We start from the raw sequence: 22,498 nt of genomic DNA on the forward strand, positions 1-22,498 counted from the left end.
TTTTAGAATTTTTTACCCCTCTTTCAATGAACAATACCATTGGAATTTTGATAGGGATTGCATTGAATCTATAGATTTGGGTAGTATGTACATTTTAACATTATTAATTCTTCCAATCCATGAGCACAGAATAGTTTTCCATTTATTTGTGTCTTTAATTTTTTTTTGTCAACATCTAATTTTCAGTATACTAGCCTCTAACACCCTTGGTTAATTTTATCCCTAGGTATTTTATTCTTTTTTCTTTTTATTCTTATTGGTACAATTGTAAATGGGATATTTTCTTAATTTCTCTTTCTGCTAGTTCATTACTATAGAAACACATCTGATTTTTGTATATGATCTTGTGTCCTGTAATGATACTGAATTTATTTAGTAGCTCTAAGCTTTTTTTTTTTGTGGAGCCTTCATGGTTTTCTGTGTATAATACCATGTCATTCCTAAGTAGAAACGGTTTATTTCTCCTTTCTGATTTAGAAGGCTTTTATTTCTTTTTCTTGCCTAATTACTCTGACTAGGACTTCTAGTACTATGTTAAATAAAAGTGGGGTTATTGGGCATCCTTGTCTTGCTTCTGATCTTAGAGGAAAATCTCAGCTTTTCACTATTGTATGATATTGGCTGTGGGCTTGTCATATGTGGGCTTTATTATTTTGAAATATGTTCCCTCTATAATCAGTTTTTTGAGAGTTTTTTAAAATCAGGAACAGATGTCGCATTTGTCAGGTTTTTTTATTGATCTATTTGATGACTACATGAATTTATCCTTCATTCTGTCAATGTGATGTATCATAGTGATTGATTTGCAGATGTTGAACCACGCTTGCATCACCGGAATAAATCCTACTTGATCATGGTATATTACTATTTTAATGTATGGTTGAATTCAGTTTACTAATATTTTGTTGAAGATGTGGCCTGTTTAATAATTAATTGATTTCTTATTTCCTTTACTTTTTTTGTATACCAATTACATGTGGGTTAGACTTTTTGATTTTGTCTGCAGGTACTATATTCTTTATCAGTTTTATTCGGTTAATGAACCCATTCAGTGGGTTTTAAAATTTCTTCTATTATACTTTTCAGTTTTACAATTTTCATTTGGTTCTTTTACAGTATTTTTTCATTGAAAAAAAATTTTTTTTGCTTGTGAGCATATTCTCTTTTATCTCATTTAAGTAGTTAGAAGGAGTTGCTTTATCACACATTCTGCTAATTCCAACATTCAGGCTATCTCAGGCTTGGTTTCCATTGATTGCCTTTATATCGTGAGAGTAGGTCCTGTTTCTTTGTATGTTGAGTTATTCTGGATTGTATCACAGACATTGTGAATGTGATATTTGGAGACTCTGATTCCATTGAATCAGAATACAAAATTCCTCTGAATACTTTTGATGTTTTGGTTTTTAGAGAAACCGATTTGACTCAAACTGCTAACTCAATCTTTTTTGTTGATAGTTCACATCTTAGTTTAAGATTTTTGTTTTATCATCTTTAGCTAGGTTGTACATATATGACACATGGGTCCGTCAGAGAACTGACCAAGATTTTTACACAGAATATGATGTCTCCTCTTCTGTATTTCCCCTTTCTGAAATCCCGCCCCCAACCCTGATTTTACATAGGCTGTATTTCCCATGAACTCTGAGGGTTGTCCAGAAGTATTGCCTGTTTATTATCAGAGTTTTTTATCACTCAGTACAGTGCCTAGCTGAGCCTATAGGCATGAAAATGTGAAACTTACATCAAAACATTACTTTTCCAAAGTGATTTAAAAACACATTTTCTACAAAATTTATCATCTCTAAGATGTTTGAGTCTGGTACAAGCTTATTCATCTCTAGTGAAAGTAGTAGAAACCAGAAGTAACCTTGTCACATTTTATGACCAGAATGCACCTCTTCCTTTCTCTGTGATGGATCCCTTCCTCAATCAGTAACTGATTATAATTATGTTGTTTCTTAATATACCTCAAAAACAAAGTAATGCTGATATTTGGAATGGAGAATGTGCTACAGTGAATAAGGAATTTAAAATCCTCCTGAGGCCAGAGTTGAGCATACCATCGGGTAAATAATATGGAATAACTCAGTCAGATTTGCATGTATTATTATCTGTAAGAACCCTTAATAATGTGGCATTATGTGAAGGCACCTGGCTCATAGGAGAAACTCATTACATTTTTGTACCTTCCTTTTTTGTATTTGGCTCTTTAGTCTCTTTCTACTCTTAGTATACCCCTAGTGTACTGTTTCTCTGATCAGCTAAAATGAAGTCTGACCTCCAAAGTTCCCTTCCTTTAGCAACATCATCTTTTTTGATCACTTTTTGCTAATGCTCCCTCCTTTTTATAACTTATTCCATCTAGGAATCCATGATTAATTACCTTAAAATCCATAACTCAGAGAACAAATGTGTAAGGTAAATAAGTGATGGGATGAAAGGTGATATTTAAATAATGCATATGTACATAAAATGTGCTAGCTAGGGGCGCCTAGGTGGCTCAGTTGGTTAAGCGTCTGGCTTTGACTCAGGTCATGATCTCATGGTTCCTGGGTTCGAGCCCGCATAAGGCTCTGTGATGACGGCTAGCTCAGAGCCTGGAGCCTGTTTCGGATTCTGTCTCCCTCTCTCTCTGCCCCCCCTCCCACTCATGCTGTCTCTCTCTGTCTCTCAAAATAAAGAAAAAACAGAAAGAAAGAAATTAAAATGTGGTAGCTAACTAGATAAGTTGTATGAGTGCAAATGAGAAAGACGATAGATGGATAAGGCAGTATTATTTAATAAATGCATAATAATATATTATGTGGTGTGCTAGGTGTTATAATACATAGGATTTTAAAATTGTTTTCATTAATTAATGAAAATAATGTTGGCTTAATTTTTGTGTTGATTACTTTTTTCATTTATTCAACACCATATGTGCCTGTTAGGGGCTGGGGTGGGAGAGACTCAGTGCTGGCTATTACATTGTCCCTACTTTCAAGGATTAGCTTCAGATGGCTTTGTAAGGTAGATAAGAAAATTTAGACCTATATAAAGGTCACACAGTTCTTAAATAGCAGCCAAAAGTTGAGTCCATTTTCTGCTTATATATCCTATGTTAATTTTGGAATATGTTTGAGGAATAAGTTAAATTTCAAGAGATATTTCAGGAGGAACAAAAACTGCGAGAATTTCTTTAAAAGTGAAGAGAAGGTTGTCTGCTACTGATATTGACATTTCTCTGAAGAAGAATTACTATTTTGATTCTGAATTTTTATTCTGACACAGTCTTTCCTTTGTGCTACAAACTAAATGTGGTGTGTGAGTGTGAGTGTGTGTGTATGTGTGTGTGTGTGTGTTTGGCAAAAACAAAACAAAAAATATTTATCTTCCAAAGTAGTTTGATGGTATTTTTCAGCACTCTTACCACCATATATGTGGAATTAATTTAAAATTTGTTCCTAAAAATAAAATTTGAGTTTATAGTGCAGAATTGGAGTAGAAACAAAATCAGACGGGTGCTTATATGTGAAGAAACACTACTGCAAAATACAGCTGAATAGTTATTCAAAGGAAACATTTTTAGGAACTTTCTCAGCATGTTTTATTCAGTTCTACCTTTGTCATCTATTTTATCCTACATTTAAAGATTATCTGCTCTTTCACAAAAGTATTTGGAATTGTAGTTGGGGGGATGAAATATTATATAAAGCCCACTTCTCTTATTTCTTTGTGTGGATTTCAGATATTTGGACTTAGAATTTTACTATTCTTTTTTCCATTTCAACAGCTAATGACTACCCAGTGTTTTTAACTAACTTGAGATGGATGTTATACAGAGAGAAGTGATCCATAGTTCTGCCATTAGGAACATTACAGAAGCAGATACATGGAAGAACATTCCAGAAGCAGATACAAGGAAGAAAATCTGCTGAAGTAGGTAAGGGTCAGGATAGCATAGAAAAGGGAAGAACTAACTCAAGGGAGTTATTGGAAGGTTTACAGAGGATGTCATTCTTGACCTATTCTATCTGTCATTGCTAAGATTTCACAACAGAAGGAGAAATCTGACAATGGGGAGGACATAACATTTTCTATAGTCCTTAAGTGAGAAAGAACATGAAATAATTAGGTAAATACGCAGTGAGTGGAATACAGTATGCGCGTAAGAAATGGGGACAACATGGGCAAGAAACTAGAAGGCAGAATGTATAGTTGGAAATGTAGGTTGGGGCCAAATGAAGTCTCAAAGTAAAATTTAAAAAAAGAAAAGAAGCATATGGTGGTTCAGTCAGTTAAGTCTGACTTTGGCTCAGGTCATGATCTCGCAGTTTGTGAGTTCTAGCCCATTGGGCTCTGTGCTGACAGGTCAGAGCCTGCAGCCTGCTTCAGATTCTGTCTCCCTCTCTCTGCTCCTTCCCTGTTCATGCTCTGTCACTCTCTCTCTCAAAAATAAATAAACCTTAAAATTTTTTCAAAAAATACATTTTTTGGTAAGTAGCTATATGAGTTGGATTTTCTTAGAAAGACTCAATTTCATATATTTTTTTGTCTTGTTCTCATAAGTTTATTTATGTTTCTTAGACTGCTTAGTCCTACCTTTCCATGATATCATCATCATTTTCAGAAAGTGTTATGATTAGACTATTGCTCTTGAAATTTCTAGCTCTGAAGTTCTGTGATTCTACATAGGACCACGTTTTGTTCTCTTTATATTGAAAATCTTTGTCTCAACATATGTAAGCTTCTTTTGTGCATGAACTCAAGGATGTTATTCTCTCATCTTATTCTCTGGCACTCTAGAGAGTTTACTCATTAATTTTCTTACAGCCCCAGCTACTTCCTTATTCCTCAGGTTATAGATGGTAGGATTGAACATGGGATTGAGTACCCCATAGAAAAGGGGAGTCAGGGGTGCCTTGGTGGCTCAGTCGGTTGAGCATCTGACTTTGGCTTAGGTCATGATCTCACAGTTAGTGGGTTCAAGCCCTGTGTCGGGCTCTGTGCTGACAGCTCAGAGCCTGGAGCCTGCTTCAGATTCTGTGTCTCTTTCTCTCTCTGCCCCTCCCCTGTTCACACTTCTTCTGTCTCTCAAAAATAAATAAAATGTAAAAATAAAGAAAAGGGTAATCAACTTGTCTTAAGTCAATGTCTTTGGAATTTAGTTTTATGTGCATAAAGAGGAGTGTCCCATAAGATACAGTCATCACTGATATGTAGAAAAGTTCTTTTCCCTTCTTTTAGCTGAATTAATTTTCAATACAGCATAAATGATGAAAATATGAACATTAGCAGGAATCGTGCAAATGAAAATATTACATTGCCCAGCATTATTAGAATATTATTCAAGAAAATGCCTGTTCAGGCCAGCTTTATTAAACTCACACAAAATGATTAATGATATTTCTTCCACTGTGAGTACATTTGGTGTCTTTCCATTTAGAAAGCCTAATCCTGGGAGATAGCTGCCATCTAAACACAAAGTGCCCTGTTTATGATGATGGGCTATTTCAGAGATTTTTCTGATGACCGTGTAGAAGGCATATCACTGCTAGGAATACACACTCTGGGAACCCATTACAGAGATAGGCATTTATATAATACAACCTGTGAAAAAGAGGGCATTTTTTTAAATAATAGGAAGTTTGTCAGCATAGAGGAGACATAAGAGGATACATACCAGATATCCAGGAAGAAAAGCCTACCTAAAAAGTACATGGGCATGTGGAAGCAGAATTCCAGGAGGGGTAAAGATGACCAAAGTGCTGTTCTTCAAGAGGATTACTAGGTACACCACTAAGCACAGGACAAAATGGAATTTTTACACTTTCTTGGTACTCAGATCTCTCAGAATGCACTCAATCTCAGTTGTCCAATTGGTCCTTTCCATTTTCCCTTGTCATACCTGGAATAAGCCAGAAAAAGAAACAGCATATGAGGCAAATGGGTGGTCCTCTATTATATAAAGTAAAAGGTGAGTGGAGTATGAGGTCCAACAACTGTGTGAGCCCTAGCTGGAGTAGCAGAAACAGCAGTGAGATTAGCTTGTGGGACTCCTCTTCTAGCTCATAAGGCAGCTGAGTCACATCAGTAGCCTATTAAAAATTCAGGCTTCTGTGTTTTGTTTTCTGAAATTGTGATGCACAAGGTCTGAGGCATGGAAAAATTATTTGCATTTAAAAAGATTTTTTTGACTTTGATTTATTTTTGAGAGACAGAGAGAGACAGGTATGGGCTGGAGACAGACAGCGAGAGAGGGAGTCACAGAATCTGAAACAGGCTCCAGGCTCTGAGCTGTCAGCACAGAGCCCGACATGGGGCTTGAACTTATAGACTGCAAGATCATGGCCTGAGCTGAAGTCAGAAACTTAACTGACTAAGCCACCCAGCTGCCCCTATTTGCATTTTAACAAACATGTTATTTCTGATATAATCAGTCCACAAACTCCACTTTAAAAATTAGTATTTTTTTAAATAATAGTTTATTGTCAAATTGGTTTCCATATAGCACCCAGTGCTTCTCCCCACAAGTGCCCCCCACCATGACCATAACCCCCTCCTTCTCTCCCCCTCCCCCTTCAGTCCATGGTTCTATTTCAGTATTCAGTAGTCTCCCTTGATCTGTGTCTCTCTCTCTCCCTCGTTCTCTTTCCACCTTCCTCTCCCCATAGTCCCCTGCCAGGTCTCTCCTTTTAGACCTATGAATGCAAACATATGGTATCTATCCTTCTCTGCCTGACTTATTTCGCTTAGCATGACACCCTTAAGGTCCATCCACTTTGCTACAAATGGCCATATTTCATTCTTCCTCATTGCCATATAGTACTCCATTTTGTGTGTGTGTGTGTGTGTGTGTGTGTGTGTGTATACATACACACACACCATATCTTCTTGATCCATTCATCAGTTGATGGACATTAGACTCTTTCCATGATTTGGCTATTGTAGAAAGTGCCACTATGAACATTGGGGTACATGTGCTCCTATGCTTCAGCACTTCTGTATCCCCTCGGTAAATCCCTAGCAGTGCTATTACTGGGTCATAAGGGAGTTCTGTTGAAGATTTTTGAGGAGCCTCCACACTGTTTTCCAGAGTGGCTGCACCAGTTTACATTCCCACCAACAGTGTAGGAGGGTGCCCATCTCTCCACACCCTCGCCAGCATCTATAGTCTCTTGATTTGTTCACTTTAGTGACTGACTGGTGTGAGGTGGTACCTCAGTGTGGTTTTGATTTGAATTTCCCTGATGATGAGTGACACTGAGCATCGTTTCATGTGCCTGTTGGCCATCTGGATGTCCTCTCTGAAGAAGTGTATATTCAGGTCTTCTGCCCATTTCTTCACTAGAGCATTCATTTTTCGTGTATGGAGTTTAGTGAGTTTCTTATAGATTTTGGATACTAGCCCTTTTTCTGATATGCCATTTGCCACTACTTTTCCCATTCTTTCGGTTGCCTATTAGTTTTTTTTTATTGTTTCCTTTGCCTTGCAGAGGCTTTTTATCTTGATGAGGTCCCAGTAGTTCATTTTTGTTCTTGATTCCCTTGCCTCTGGGGATGTGTCGAGGAAGAAATTGCTGCGGTTGAGGCCTAGGAGGCTATTTCCTGCTTTTTCCTCAAGGGTGTTTATGGTTTCCTGTCTCACATTCAGATCCTCTATCCATTTTGAGTTTATTTTTGTGAATGGTGTAAGAAAGTGGTCTAGTTTCATTCTTCTGCATGTTGCTGTCCAGCTCTCCCAACACCACCTGTTGAAGAGGCTGTCTCTTTTCCATTGGATACTCTTTCCTGCTTTCTCAAAGATTAATTGGCCATATACTTGTGGGTCCAGTTCTGGGTTCTCTATTCTATTTCATTGGTCAATGTGTCTGTTTTTGTGCCAGTACCATACTGTCTTGATGATGACAGCTTTGTAATAGAGGCTAAAGTCTGAGATTGTGATGCCTCCCATTTTGGTTTTCTTCTTCAATATTACATTGGCTATTTGGGTTTTTTTGTGGTTCCATATGAATTTTAAGATAGTTTTTTCTAGCTTTGAGAAGAATGCTGGTGCAACTTTGATGGGGATTGCATTGAATGTGTAAATGCTTTGGGTAATAATGACATTTTAACAATGTTTATTCTTCCAATCCATAAGCACGGAATGTTTTTCTGTTTCTTTGTGTCTTCTTCAATTCCCTTCATAAGTCTTCTATAGTTTTCATCATACAGGTCTTTTACATCTTTGGTTAGGTATATTCCTAGGTATATTATGGTTTTTCATGCAATTGTGAATGGGATTTGTTTCTTGTTTTCTCTTTCTGTTGCTTCATTTTTGGTGTATGGATTTTGGTTTTCTATCCTTTCTGCTACCCTGTGCTGTTTGATCGGGGTATTAAGTTTATTCACATTCAGTGTTATTATTAAAAGTGTGGGTTTAGAGTCATTGTTTTCTCTGTAGGGTTCATCCTTGAGGTGGTGTCTCTGGTACCTTGTGTTCCTTGTAACATTTCCCTCATAGAGTCCCTCTTAGGATTTCTTGTAGGGCTGGTTTGGTGGTGATGAATTCTTCCAACTTTTGTTTGTTTGGGAAAAACTTTATCTCTCATTCTATTTTAAATGACAGGCTCACTGGATAAAGGATTCTTGGCTGCATATTTTTTTGTTCATCACATTGTAGATTTCCTGCCATTCCTTTCTGGCCTGCCAAGATTCATTAGTTAGGTCTGTAAGCACTCTGACAGGTTTCCCTTTGTAAGTTAGAGCCCTTTTATCCCTAGCTGCTTTCAGAATTCTCTCTGTATCCTTATATTCTGCCAGTTTCACTATAATATGTCATGCAGAAGATCGATTCAAGTTATGTCTGAGGGGAGTTCTCTGTACCTCTTGGATTTCAATGTTTGTTTCCTTCCCCAGATTGGTGAAGTTCTTGGCTATAATTTTAACAAGCACCCCCCACTTCAGGACCTTTTTCTCTTCGTTCTTCTTCAGGAATACCTGTGATATGGATATTGTTTTTTGACTGTATCACTCAGTTCTCGAATTCTCCTTTCATTCTCCTGGATCAATTAATCTCATATTCTCAGCTTCCTCTTTTTCTGTAATTGTGTCTTCTAATTCACCTATTCTCCTCTCTGCCTCTTCAGTCCGTGCAGTGGCTGCCTCCATTTTATTATGTACCCCATTTATAGCATTTTAAAAACTCATCACAGCTATTTCTTATGGTCCATAGGCTTTGTAGGATTAACATCTCTGATGTATTCCATGCCTTTTTGAAGCTCAATCATTAATTTTATGACATTGGTTCTAATTTCATGTTCAGTTATGTTGCTTATATCTGTTTTGAGCAGTTCTGTATCTGTGACATCTTCATGGAATTTCTTTAAGGGAGAGTTCTTCTGTTTCATCATTTTGTCTAGCTTTCTATCTCTTGTCATTTTTAAAAGCTTGTTATGGGCACTATGCCTGTGAGTATTGCTGTATTAAAGAAAGCTCATTGACTGTTCAGGGCCTATTCATTTAAAAAGTGTTCTTTTAATAGTTGTTTCTTTTTCTGGCCTCTTTTGTTGTGCCTTTGGTTATTTTATTTCCCTACTCATAGTGATATTTGGGACTCTCCACCATGTATCCTTTGGCTTGTTCCTTAAGGTAGCCCTGAAAAGTAAAACAGAGAGACAAGCATTTAGGGAACAACAGCACGAAAATGCACAGACAAATCAAACAAACAAACAAACAAATAAACAAACCGAAAGGAGGAAAAAAAGATAAAGGGCAGTTTAAAAGCACAAAACTGGAGATCCCAGCTGCAAGCAAAGGCAGGGTGAGAGGCAGTGTTGATATAAGAGCATATACAAAGAGAGGAATGACAGGGTGGGGAGAAAGAGAAATTGAACTTTGGCAAGGCAAATAGACTAAAAGGCTTAATTCAGATAGGAAAATGGGGAATATGGCAGTAGGTGAGGAGAGTAAAGAAAAAACAAAACAAAAACAAAGATAATGTTACCCTGAGAAACTATACAGTCTGATTGATTATTTCAGAGAGAGAGAGAGAGAGAAAGGAAGGTAGCTATAGAGGTTTAGACTATGTATCAAGAGAATGGATTAGGTATGACTGTTTAAGCAAACCTATAACCAGAGTATCCAGTCCAGTGGAGGGGAGAGATAAGGATGAGATAAGGGAGAATAAATCTGAATAGCAAGGATTGATCTAGACTTAATCATGGCAGTGCATCAGTGCTGGTCTTGGGTGAGGGGCTGTCTGTTTCCTTAGCATCTATCCTGCTCTGGTATGAAAGTAGCTATGCAAGGCAGTTGGACATGGTTTGGTGTAGTTGGGTCTCCCCTCCACTGTGGGTCCCTCTGGCCACTCCCTGAGGCCCCTCCTTGGTGGTTGTGGGGAGAAACATGGTGTCCCCCCATTCCCTTCTCAAACCAAGCATTGCAAATCACTCTTTTGGATCTGATTTCATTGTGCACGGCTGCAGCCAAGGTGGGTAGTGTTCTGTGTCCCACCTCCAGCCTCGTTTCCAGGGCTCACTCCGTGTGCAGTAATGATACCCCCCGAAATGTAATCCTGGAAGCCCAGGCCAGGGCTCTTCCTAGCCCAGGATCAAGTAGGGGAGCAGTTTTTTTCTGATGCCGATTGAGTCCCTAGCATATAGTCTATACCAGAAGGAATTTCTGGGCGTGGGGCACTCAGCCCAAAGGAGCCTACACAGAGATAGTATCTCTCTCTGAACACCCTGCGGTTAGAGATGGGGTGATAGGATCCCAGGCCAAGGATTTTCTCTTCTCCAGGGACAGTTCCAGGAGCAGTTTCAACCCCTTTGTCTCTCCACAGAGGGGGCTCCCTAACCTCCATGCTTCCATGTCCTGGCCCTTTTTTATCTTCCTTAGTTTGCAATCACGCACCTATAAGGCTGTCCTCTTAGTGCACTTTGTCTATTTTCTTCCCAGATCTTGTGTTTCAGTGTCTTATGGCTTCAGCCCATTCTTTGTTTGACAGATGCAGGCGGGAAGTACAGAACTCCCTACTTTTCCACAATCTTGCTCTCTGCCCAGGGGTTACCTGTTCTTAGAAAACGTATTAGAACTATCTAAAGAAATTGGGCTTGATAAAACTTGTAACTACTGATTCAGTCTTCACATATCTTTATATCTTTCCATTTCCTTTTTTTATATCTCTTTGAATTGGATTGTTAGTGTATTAATTTTTCAATCTTTCTTATTTTCCAATATATGTGTTTTAAGACTGTACATATTTTCATATCAACAATTTTGATAATCATATTATAAAGTATAAATATGTTGAAATTTCAATCATGACTTTTTTGGTCTATCAGTTATTCAAAAGTGTGTTTCCAAATATCCACACTTAAAAGACATTTTTAGGGTTTCTCCTTTTGATATTAATTTATTTTTATTTTATTTATATCATCTCATTTCTTCTTTAATGTCTTTTCCAGTTAGTTCACATACAGTATTATATTACTTTCATGTGTACAATATAGAGAGTCAACATTTCCATACAATACCGTACATTCATCATGACTAATGCAGTCCTTAATCCCCATCATCAATTTTATCCATCCCTCACCTACCTCCTCTCTGACAACCATCAGTGTGTCTCTATAATTAGGAATCTTTTTCTTGGTTTGTCTTTCTTTCCCTCTCTCACTTTTTTTTTAAATTTGGCTTATTTGTTTTGTTTCCTAAATTCCACAAATGATTAAGATCATATGGCATTTGTGTTTCTCTGACTGGCTTATTTTGCTTAACATTATACTCTCCAGGTCTATTCATGTCATTCATTGCAAATGGCAAGATTTCATTTTTAATGGCTGAATAATATTCCATTATACATGTTTATATATATGTAGGTATATGTATATATGTGTGTATGTGTATGTATATATCATATAGGTATATTATATACATAATGCATATATAAGGCTACAACAAACATAGGGTACATGATTCCCTTGGGATTAGTGTTTTTGTATTTGAGGGAGTAAATACCCTTTATTTATGGATTATAGTGTGGGAAGTTCAACTTTTAATTCTTTGAGGAGCAGCCATACTGTTTTCCAGTATACTGTGCACCAACAGAGCACAATTGTTCCTTTTTCTCTATGTTCTTGCCAACACTTGTTGTTTCTTGTTTTAGCCATTCTGACCCATGTGAGGTGACACGTCATTGTGGTTTTTATTTGCATTTCCCTGATGATGAGTGATGTTGAGCATCTTTTCATTTGTCTATTGGCCAGCTGAATGTCTTCTTTGGAGAAATGTCTTTTGATGCCTTCTACCCATTTTTAAACTGGATAACTTGTTTTTTGGTTGTTGAGTGATATAGGTTCTTTATATATTTTGAATACTAACCCTTTACTGAGTTTGTCATTTGCAAGTACTTTCTCCCATTCAGTAGGTTGCATTTTCATTTGTGGATGATTTTCTTCACTGTGCAGAAGCTTTTTATTTTGATATTGTCCCAATAGTTTATTTTGCTTTTATTTCTCTTCTCTCAGGATATCTATCTAGAAAGTTGTTGTGACAACCACTGTGAGAAATTACTGCCTTTGCTCTCTTCAAGGATTTTTATGATTTCCTGTCTCATATTTAGATCTTTAATGTATTTTGAGTTTATTTTTGTAAATGGCAAAAAAGCTCAGTTTTATTATTTTGCATATAGCTATCTAGTTTTCCCAACACCATTTGTTGAAGAGACTTTTTCCCATTGCATATTAGTTGTCTGTTTTTTGTTGAGACTTGCTTCTTTTTCAAAGCATCAACAGTTCTATAAGCATTTTAATTTATTTAAAAACATTCTCTGCTATGGAGTGCAGGGTGACACAAACAGACACACATGTATGATTGCCATAGTTTTTTAAGTGTTTGTTTAACTTAATATAATCTCTACCTAATATCTTTACAATCCTCCTGAAAATACCAAGGACCTTAAAATGTTTATCTCTTATTTCTGACTTTTCCATCATCTTCCATATTATTTGTGTCTAAGATTTCACTTTTACCTTCTTTTGAAGACCCTCAGTTGCAAGTGCTGTTTCTTGCTCTCCCTTCTTTTCTCTCACTTTCCTTTATAGTGACAGTTTGGATTCACTCACATAGTTTCCAATTTCTGTATTTGCTATTGTTTGTTTCATTCCATTCCTTTCACCTAGGAACAATTTCTTGTCTGTGTGGAAAAAATTTCTTAGTTTTTTCTAAAACTGTCTTTAGTTTTGGCTCTTGAAAGATAGTTTAATTTAGTACAAAATTCTACAATTTCACCTATTTTGCTCAATCAGTTTGAAGATTGATTTCATTGACTTTGGGCTTTTATTCTCACTGATATCATTTTCAGTCTATTCTTGGAAGCATTTGAGAGAAGTAAAAGTTTTATGATGTTAAGATATAATAAGATCCTTATTAAGAACAGACTGTTCCATTTTAGAATAACTTTACTACATATTCTTTGTGGAAAGCATCATAACATTCTTAGACCAACTTCATATTTCCTTTCACTCATTTTACCACTATATTATGCTTAATTATAAACATGCTTGTACCTTCATTATTCATTAATTTAAAAAGTGATTTTCTTTCTTGTAAATGTCACACATTTTTAAAATACTAAATTCAAAACCACTTTTTATAAGTTTTAGATTTTGAAATTTAAGTGTACCTACTGAGTAATACTTTAAAAATCTAAGCTATTATACACACAGAAGAACAAAGAAGAAGATATCTTGTGCAACATCTATACAGAAAACCATATTCTGGGGATTATAATTTTCCTTTTTATACTGGAAAAAGAAAGAAGCACATTTTGGAGTTTGTAATTTGACATCTTGGAGGAGAAAATTATAGCAAATGCTAATGTCATAACTGTTGAAACATATGTTTTGCACACTCTATACATCACAGTTATTTCTAGGACTTGTCATAATTTTAATAAAACAAGTAGTTTTAAAATGTAAAACTTCCTAGGCTAGTTTCAACTTAGGATATAAGTACTCCCTTAAAATGTATTTTGCCTTGTGCCTTTTTATAATTATTTTGTCTTTTTTATAATTATCTGTCTCTTTTTAACTGGACACTTTCAATTTTTTTGACTTATGTCCCTGAATTTTAATCTGCTATATGAAAAATTAATGGTATTAAACACAAAGATATCTCCCTAAAATTACAGACATTTGTTTTTTTATGAAGACATACTTTGATTCTGACCCAGATCACTATGATACATAGTGCTTATATTGTTCTGACTGATTTGCTTCAATAGTTTTTTCATTTGTTCAGTCACTGACTTGTGCACTTACACTGTCTTTCAAAATGCTATGAAATATAAACCTTTAGTTGAGAAGCATAAAGTTTATTTTTAGTAGTCCTTTTTGCTACTAATACTAGTAGCATTTAAAACATCGAGTAGTGTCTCATTTTTTATTTTTAGATAATATTAATCATGACAGCATACACTTTAACATTGATATTCAGTAGTTACTGGAATTTTTATTATAACACAGCCAGAATTAATGTATATTATCTTTAACATATAGTGCCTCACATTATCATTGTTTGTCTCACATATGGTATGAATATAAGCAGCATAGAAAAGAAATCGTTCAGCCATTGTTTGATGAACTTCAACTAATTAATTTCAAAACAAAAATTCCCAAGAAATGTGAATGATTATGTAATTTGATTATTTTAAGAATAGAAATGTTATAATATAGGTGATTATCATGTGAATACAGGGATGACATTTAAAACTTTATGGCCTTAATCATACTGAAAAGGTGAATTGCAGAATAAATGATGTAGAAAGAACTAAATTTCTTTTTCTAAGGTCTATGCAATCTGCATTCCTGGGGAATTAGTAGTCCCCTAAGAAATAGCCAAAAACACATGAATATGGCAATAACACATCAAGCCCAAAATGTTTGCTGTTTGCTGTTTGCTTTTTTTTTTTTTTTATCATCTTAGAGGTTGACTCTGGTAAATCTTATGATATACATATTTTCCCCCTTTATTTCTCCTTCTTGCATCCATCTCCCAGGAGTAGCAACTGAAATCCTGACAAGAGTTCAGTTAGGAATTTAAATTTCACAGGGACCATTACAATTTATTTATAATTTCTCTCTTGGAATAGTTGTAATAGCCTATTAAAAAGTTTTGCCTTTTAAAAGTAGTGGATCTTCTTCCTAAATTAATTTTAAGAGAACTTATAATGGTAGTATTTTTTTTATCCAGTTTCTACACTTGCCTCACTCATTGATACATGTATTCAAGAGATTATGTGTATGTATAAGTTACGTGGACTCTGCTTGATATTTTATAGTCTGCTTGATCTTTCTGAGGCCTAAAATGAACAAAACCTTATATAAGACAGAGGGAATGTGATTTTAACCAAGATTACTGCTAGTTGTTATCACATATAAAATCATGCTGCCCACATTGTATGAAAAGAAAATTCAATTTTAAAAACTAATAGGCTGTATGCAAAAAGCAAAATCCAAAGCACTTAATCTATTGATTAAGCCTACTTAGTTAGTATTTATATGCTTTTATGAGTATTCTACTTTTAATGATCTTTCAACAAAACAACCTATACATTGTGTACATAATCAAAGGGAATACATCTCCCCATAAATAAATACCCCAGAGTATAAATAGATTGCTATAGGAATTTAACTTGGTGGAAGAAAAGGTGGAGTCTTGTTAGCATGATAATAAATGGCTTTAAGTCAGAGGAGACATTATTTGAGGGGCATATGAATTTTTATAGGTAGTTAAATGAGGACAATTTTAGATGGAGAGAAGGGCAGCAGGGAAGACACAGAGTGAACAGGCCTAAGGATTAGTGAGGCAACAGCAAATCAGCTTGTTCACTTTCAGCATAAGACAGTGATCACACATTCATTTGTTCATGAATCTATAAATGTCAAATAAATACCTCGTCTTCTAGTCTCCAGGGCCCTAAAGTACATATTACTTGTATCTTGCCCTCAGGGAGCCCACAGTCTATTAGAGGAGACAGACGTGTATGGGAAAGGCTGAGGGGAGTGTGTATATTATTCACTGCATGGTATTAGCCAAGTACTGAATAAGGCATGTGCATTTTTTTTTCTTATTCAGTACTCATAAAACCTTCCACTGTTTAGGGACTGAGGTCCCCATTTTATGTCAGGACAAATGGAGACTGTGATATAATTTATAATCTTAATAATGTGGATAATTAAGAGTTTGTAACAACCCTGTGTGGGGGTTTTTTTTCCATTTATTTTTAACTATGTCACCTCAAATAAAATACACTGTAACAAGAAGTAAGTAGATGTACATTTAAAATTTATTGAAGAATGGAAGAGGAAGGGAAGGAACAGTTTCTTCCTGGAGGAGCTGATGAAATGGAGAAAAAAATGATGTTTATGAAATGTGATGAAAATAAGACTTGACATACTTAGGACCAAAATTCTTAATTTGGGAGTTTTAACAGTGGGTTCCATAAAACTTAGACTCCCGTTTCTTCTTCCAAAACTCTTCATTTTTCTAAACTCCCTGCCTTCAGAGGACACACTCCATCTTACTTGAAAGAAGCTATTGTGATCAGGGAAGAGTGAGCTGAGGGGAAAGATAGGGAGAAAACAGCAGGAAGACTGGGTATTGGGAAATGGGGGAAGGAGACACCTCAAAGCAGTGTGGGCTGTAATGCAAGTGGAAATTTTGCCATGGCTTTGCAGGTTTTTAAGAAACTCAAATGGTGGTGGGGCATCTGGGTGGCTTAGTCCCTTAAGCATCAGACTTTGGCTCAGGTCAAATTCTCACAGTTCATGAATTTGAGCCCCATGTGGAGCTCTGTGCTGACAGCTCAGAGCCTGGAGTCTGCTTTGGATTCTGTGTTTCCCTCTCTCTGCCCCTCCCCTGCTTGCACTCTGTCTCTCTCAAAAATAAGTAAACATTAAAACACGTAAAAACAAAGAGATAGTGTATTGATATATTTTCACAAACAGAACATATCACTTAAGGTGCTTGTTTATCGGACTTCAGTGTTTCTAAATTATTGCTGATGAGGAATGACTGGTTTTTAAATACTTCCTGAAGTTCTTTACTATGGCTCTCAGAGTAGAAGCTACAGTTTTCTTTTGGGGTAAGCTTACACTACATTTTGAGCTGCATCATGCTGAGGAGTACTTTGAGTTAGGTATCCATTCATTTTTATTGAGAGAAGTGCTGATTCATATGGAAGAAGGAAATGAATAGACACTGTCAGTGTTGTAGCAGGACAGGAGCTAATGAGGAAAATGAACAAAAGAGGGCCTATGTGAAGGGGTATGGCTAGTAGCTAAGGAGAACAGTAGTATTTAATACTGATTTATTTTTCTTCATGATCTTAGTCCCTGTAGGTTATATTCAAGCTTAAATAAAGGTGTTAAACATGTGGTTTTGTGAATGTAGATATGGAGGAGACATGTTTATTCTTTGTGGGCAAAATATACATTTGAGAGCTTAACAGAGAGATATACAGGATTACCAGACAAGAATGATAGAAAAATTTGTTTTATTTATTTTTTATGATTATTTATTTTTGAGAGAGCGCAAGTGGAAGAGGGGAAGAGAGAGAGAGAGAGAGAGAGAGAGAGAGAGAGAGAGAGAGAGAGAGGCACAGAGGATTAGAAGCAGGCTCTTCATTGACAGCAGCAAGCCCAGTTTGGGGCTTGAAGTCACCAACTGTGAGATGGTGACCTGAGCCAAAGTTGGAAACTCAACCAACTGAGTCACCCAGGTGCCCCTAGAAAAGTTTAGAATAGTCTGACATAAAGTGAAAACCAGAGACTAAGAAAATAGACATACTCCTCAGAAATAATTGGGGAGGTGACTAGAATGTGTGTAGGCAAACAGAATAGAAATTACTCAGTTGTTAAAGGAAGGAGAGCCCCTGAAGGCAAGAGAACTTGGGGCCACTTAGGTAATATATCCTCATAAATTTTACCTTAAAATTATGAGTGGTGAAGGGGTACAAAGAAATACTTTAGCTGGGACTATGTAATTGATATGTGATGAAAATCCAACTCACAAGTTTTTTTATAAAAAAGTAATTTATTGATTCATGTAACTAAAAAGAATAATTGTGAACTGCCTGTAGACACAGCTGGATCAAGGAGTTAAAATACCAGGACACACACACTGTCCCTCCTTCTGTCAACACCTCTTTGCCTCTCAGATAGACTCCCTGCACTTGCTGATAAAGATTGGCTCCAATCTTACATTTTATCAGTTCAGCAACCTTAGCAGGAAGAGTGCCTCTTTTCTTAATCTGAGACAGCATTCTTAGGTTGAGTCTGATTAGCCTGGCAGAACTCATCTCCTATGCTGAATGAATTACTGTAACCAGAGGGATTTACTTTAATTGCCTATTCCTTTATTTCAGATGGTACCACTATTTCCCGAGGTCAGCTCCCTCCAGTACACATGCTCACAGGGAGGCACTGCTGAATGTCAAAAGAAAAGGTGCATTTTTTTTTTACCAGAAGAGGGGATACTAGACAACAAAAAAATAGATGTTCAGTTTAAATTGAGAAAGGAGAACAGAAATAGAAGAATAGTGGGGTAACAATGTAGAAGGAGAAGAAGGGAGGAAATGGGGAAGAGAAGACAGAAAGAAAGCAAGAAAGAGAAGAAAGCAGAGAGAAGAGAGATTTATCTTGAGGAAAAGCCATGTGCCTTCTATGGGACCAGATGGCAAAGCTGCATACAACTAGAAATTGTAGCCTAGATACTATTCAGAAGGCTTACCTGAGACTTCTGTTTTGAAAAGAATTTAAATCTATATTTGGACTTACAAGCAGATCAGTTCTCTTAATACTGGGTCCTGTGACTTTGTGAACTCAAAAGATCTGATCTGGTCTCAACACAGAGGGTATCACATGCTTCAAGACCCTTTTTATTTTCCAGAGATGTAGATGTCTGCTCAGGACTTTCTTCACAGCCTCTTTCACCTCTTTATTCCTCAAGCTGTAGATGATATGCTTCAACATAGGGGTTATCACTCCATAAGACCGTGCAATGATCTCATCAGATGCTCTTGTGTCCTTTGACTTGGGCTTCATGTACATAAAAAGGGCTGAGCCAAAGAATAAGATAACCACAGTCAGGTGGGCAGAACAGGTAGAAAAAGCTTTCTTTCTCCCTTCAGCAGAACTAATTCTCAGGATGAAAACGAGGATAAAACCATAGGAAATGAAAGTAACAGCAGAGGAATCACTGATAAAACAATACATGCCACAGTCATGATGAACACATTCATGGAAATGTCTGCACACACGAGTTTGAGAAGGGCCAGGATCTCACAGGTAATATGATCAATGACATTATTCCCACAGAAAGGCAACATCATTGTCATGACTGTTTGCACTAAGGAGGTCAGACAGCCTATGATCCAGGACTAAGCAGCCATGTGCACATAAAGCACCCTGTGCATGATGATGGGGTACCTCAGTGGGTTGCAGATGGCCACATATCGATCATAGACCATCATAACCAGGAGGACATATTCAGTGGAACCCAACCCAAGGGAGAGAGCCATCTGCAGAGCACAGCCCATGAAGGAGATAGATTTTCTCTCAGACTTAAATATGGTAAGCATCTGGGGAATGGATGATGATGTGTAGCAGATGTCCAAGAGTGAGAGGTTCCCGAGGAAGAAGTACATGGGGGTGTGGAGGCGAGAATCCAGTGTGATGATGACAAGGAGGAGGCTATTTCCCAGCAGGATTATCACATACATGATGAGGCAGAGCATGAACAGAAGAAGCTGGAGCTCTGGGTATTTGGAAAGTCCCATCAGAATGAATTCAGTCACAGCTGAATAATTCCCCATCTTCATGTGTCCATGTCACATTCAGGGTTTAGAAAAGGACAAGTCTCAGGGAAATTTAAATTTCTGATGTAGATTTATCAAATAACTTTCCCTTACATTATTTGTTTTATGCGTGGGAGGAGTTATTGAGGAGAAAGGTGTGAAAGAGGAATAACTGTCTTTCTGTTCAGAAAAGGTCCCAGATGAGCGAGGATATTTTCTAATCCACGGTGAATAAGAGAAAGCAAACCAGCAACTTCACTGAAAACAATCCATTACACAAAGCCTGTCTTAATCCCCTTTCCTCCCACTTTTGCTATATCTCCTCAATGATGGTGTCAAGGAAGGATTATTGGGTAGATTTGCTTCACAGTAATCTTTATTACTCCCCGCCCCTCTCCCCCCACAAATGACATCCTAACAGAAATACAATCTATGGAAAAGCAATGTGCTTGGTATGCAACACAACTTCATGGAAAGTCTCTAGGTCCTTCTTCAACCAAACTGTCATCCCTAAGTCCCTCTAATGTAGAAATTCTGAAGCCATTACTGATACCCTCAATGCTCTGAAATGACCATGCTCAATTTCTTTTACTTTCCTACAAATATGCATACCCCCTTTTATCTTTATGCTTTTGTGTATGCTGTTCTGTTAAGCTGGACGGGTCCCTCAAAATTAGATATTATCTTTTCTAGCAAAGGTTGTTTTGCTCCTAATCTAATTAGGGTCCTGATTATGCGTGTCACTGAACCCAGTACTTTTCATTCTGCTTATATTCTTCACTTATTTATTCAACACGTTCTATGCCACATGTACTGAGATGTGTAATAGGGGTCTCATTGTGAGTACTAGATTTTCAAAATTGACGCTGAATCCAGAATGCTTAGAATTTGTTTCTTGTTATCCATTATTTGTTTAATAAGCAAATGTTGTGCTGCATAATATGTTCCAATGTGAAAAAGCTGTGGAACACTTAGCAAAATATTTTATCAAACTACCATTGCCTTTTTACACAAAATTGTCAGAGTAAAACTATGGTCAATCTCACTTATCAATGCATATGTAATGAACAAAAACTGTATCCAAGCTATATACTAAGATGATGACATTTATTCTTATTAAAGAATGAAATTCCAAATTAATGCTTAGAAATTAAAAAAGTAGAATATTGTCATCTAACTAGATGCTAAAAAGCAATGATAGAACATAACATCGATTATTGATAAAATCTTATACTAGTCTAAACCTACGGGATAAATCACTAAGATGATAACGATTATCTTTTTTAATTCATTGATCAACCTAATTTCAAATGGTGAGTTGCTGTAGATATTTCCATAAAAGTCATTTAAAGTTCAAAGAGACATTATTATTATTACTTAATATCTTCCCCCATTCAACAATAGAATAGAAAAACAAATAAATGGCTTTCCATGTAATATAATATGTCACGTTCAGCCATTCTTGATAAGTGGTATAATTTTTTTTCTTTTAGATGCTGACATTCTGTCACGTTGTGGTTATGATATACACATGAGAACAGATAATGTCACATGTAATATCACCAGTGCAAATTGTAGTCTTGAAGAAGAGCTAAAGATAAAAGACAATGCTCATGATATAAAATTACATGAAGAAAAATAAGTTTCTTAATTTATAAATGGTTACCATAAATGGTGTGTATATCTATATATCTGTATCTATAAATCTATATAGATATATGGATATAAAAATATATGTGGCTCCAAAATTTTAACTTAATTTCTTCTAGACTATGGGAATTGGGGCATTAACAGTTTTCTCTCTATTTTTTATCTTTTCCAAATAATTCTTAATAACCTATATTTTATGGTTATAAAAAGCAGAAATAATATTTTCAAATTTTTCTTAGAAATTAATAATGTCTAGAACATTGAGAGATTTTTGCCCCAGTTTTCTTTAAAACCCAAGTAGGAAATAAAATAGTCCATGGACAGGAAATTGGACAGGGGCTTTATTTTGCTTTATGTTACAGAGACTAACTCATTGCCCTTTAGTGTTCCAAGTTCAGTCTTACACAAATATCCACCATCAGTAGGAATATTGACCTAAGTGTTGGAAAAAGGATTCTAGAACTATTTAAATGTGACCAAGCTTAGTGGTGCAGAAAGGATGCAGTATAAAAAATCTAACAGCATCACAAGAAAAGGAAAAAGTACCTGGTGTGTTGGAACAAGCATAAGACACTTCTGGTACCCTTGGTTTTTTCCTTTCTGCCTGAAAGAGGTAGAATTTCAGTTTCTTGTTGTCCAGGTTTTGTTCATCTCATTCCAAAGGCCTGCTCATGAGATGTGTCCTCACCGTTGGCCATCATCTGTGGAAAGAAAGGAAACTCTGCTTGAGGATTATGGATTGTGAAGCATTCACTTTTGTCTCCCCATGTTTACCAATAGAAGAGAGGAGGAGTTTGTAAAGCACAAGTACTTATCTATGCTCTCTGATTTAAAAAATTTTTTTTAATGTTTTTTATTTATTTTTGAGAGACAGCGTGAGCAGGTGAGGTTCAGAGAGAGAAGGAGACACAGAATCTGAAGTAGGCTTCAGGCTCTGAGCTAGCTGTCAGCACAGAGCCGGATGTGGGGTCAAACCCAGGAACCCTGAGATCATGACCTGAGCTGAAGCCAGAAGTCCAACAGACT

General features: G+C 36.4%; 1 pseudogene; it reads right to left on the bottom strand.

Moving 5' to 3' along the window:
* Positions 1 to 18,848: 18,848 nt before the first annotated feature.
* Positions 18,849 to 19,846, bottom strand: LOC115275882 (annotated as a pseudogene).
* Positions 19,847 to 22,498: the final 2,652 nt, after the last annotated feature.

The sequence above is a fragment of the Suricata suricatta genome, chromosome 13, assembly GCF_006229205.1.
Source record: "Suricata suricatta isolate VVHF042 chromosome 13, meerkat_22Aug2017_6uvM2_HiC, whole genome shotgun sequence".
NCBI lineage: Eukaryota > Metazoa > Chordata > Mammalia > Carnivora > Herpestidae > Suricata > Suricata suricatta.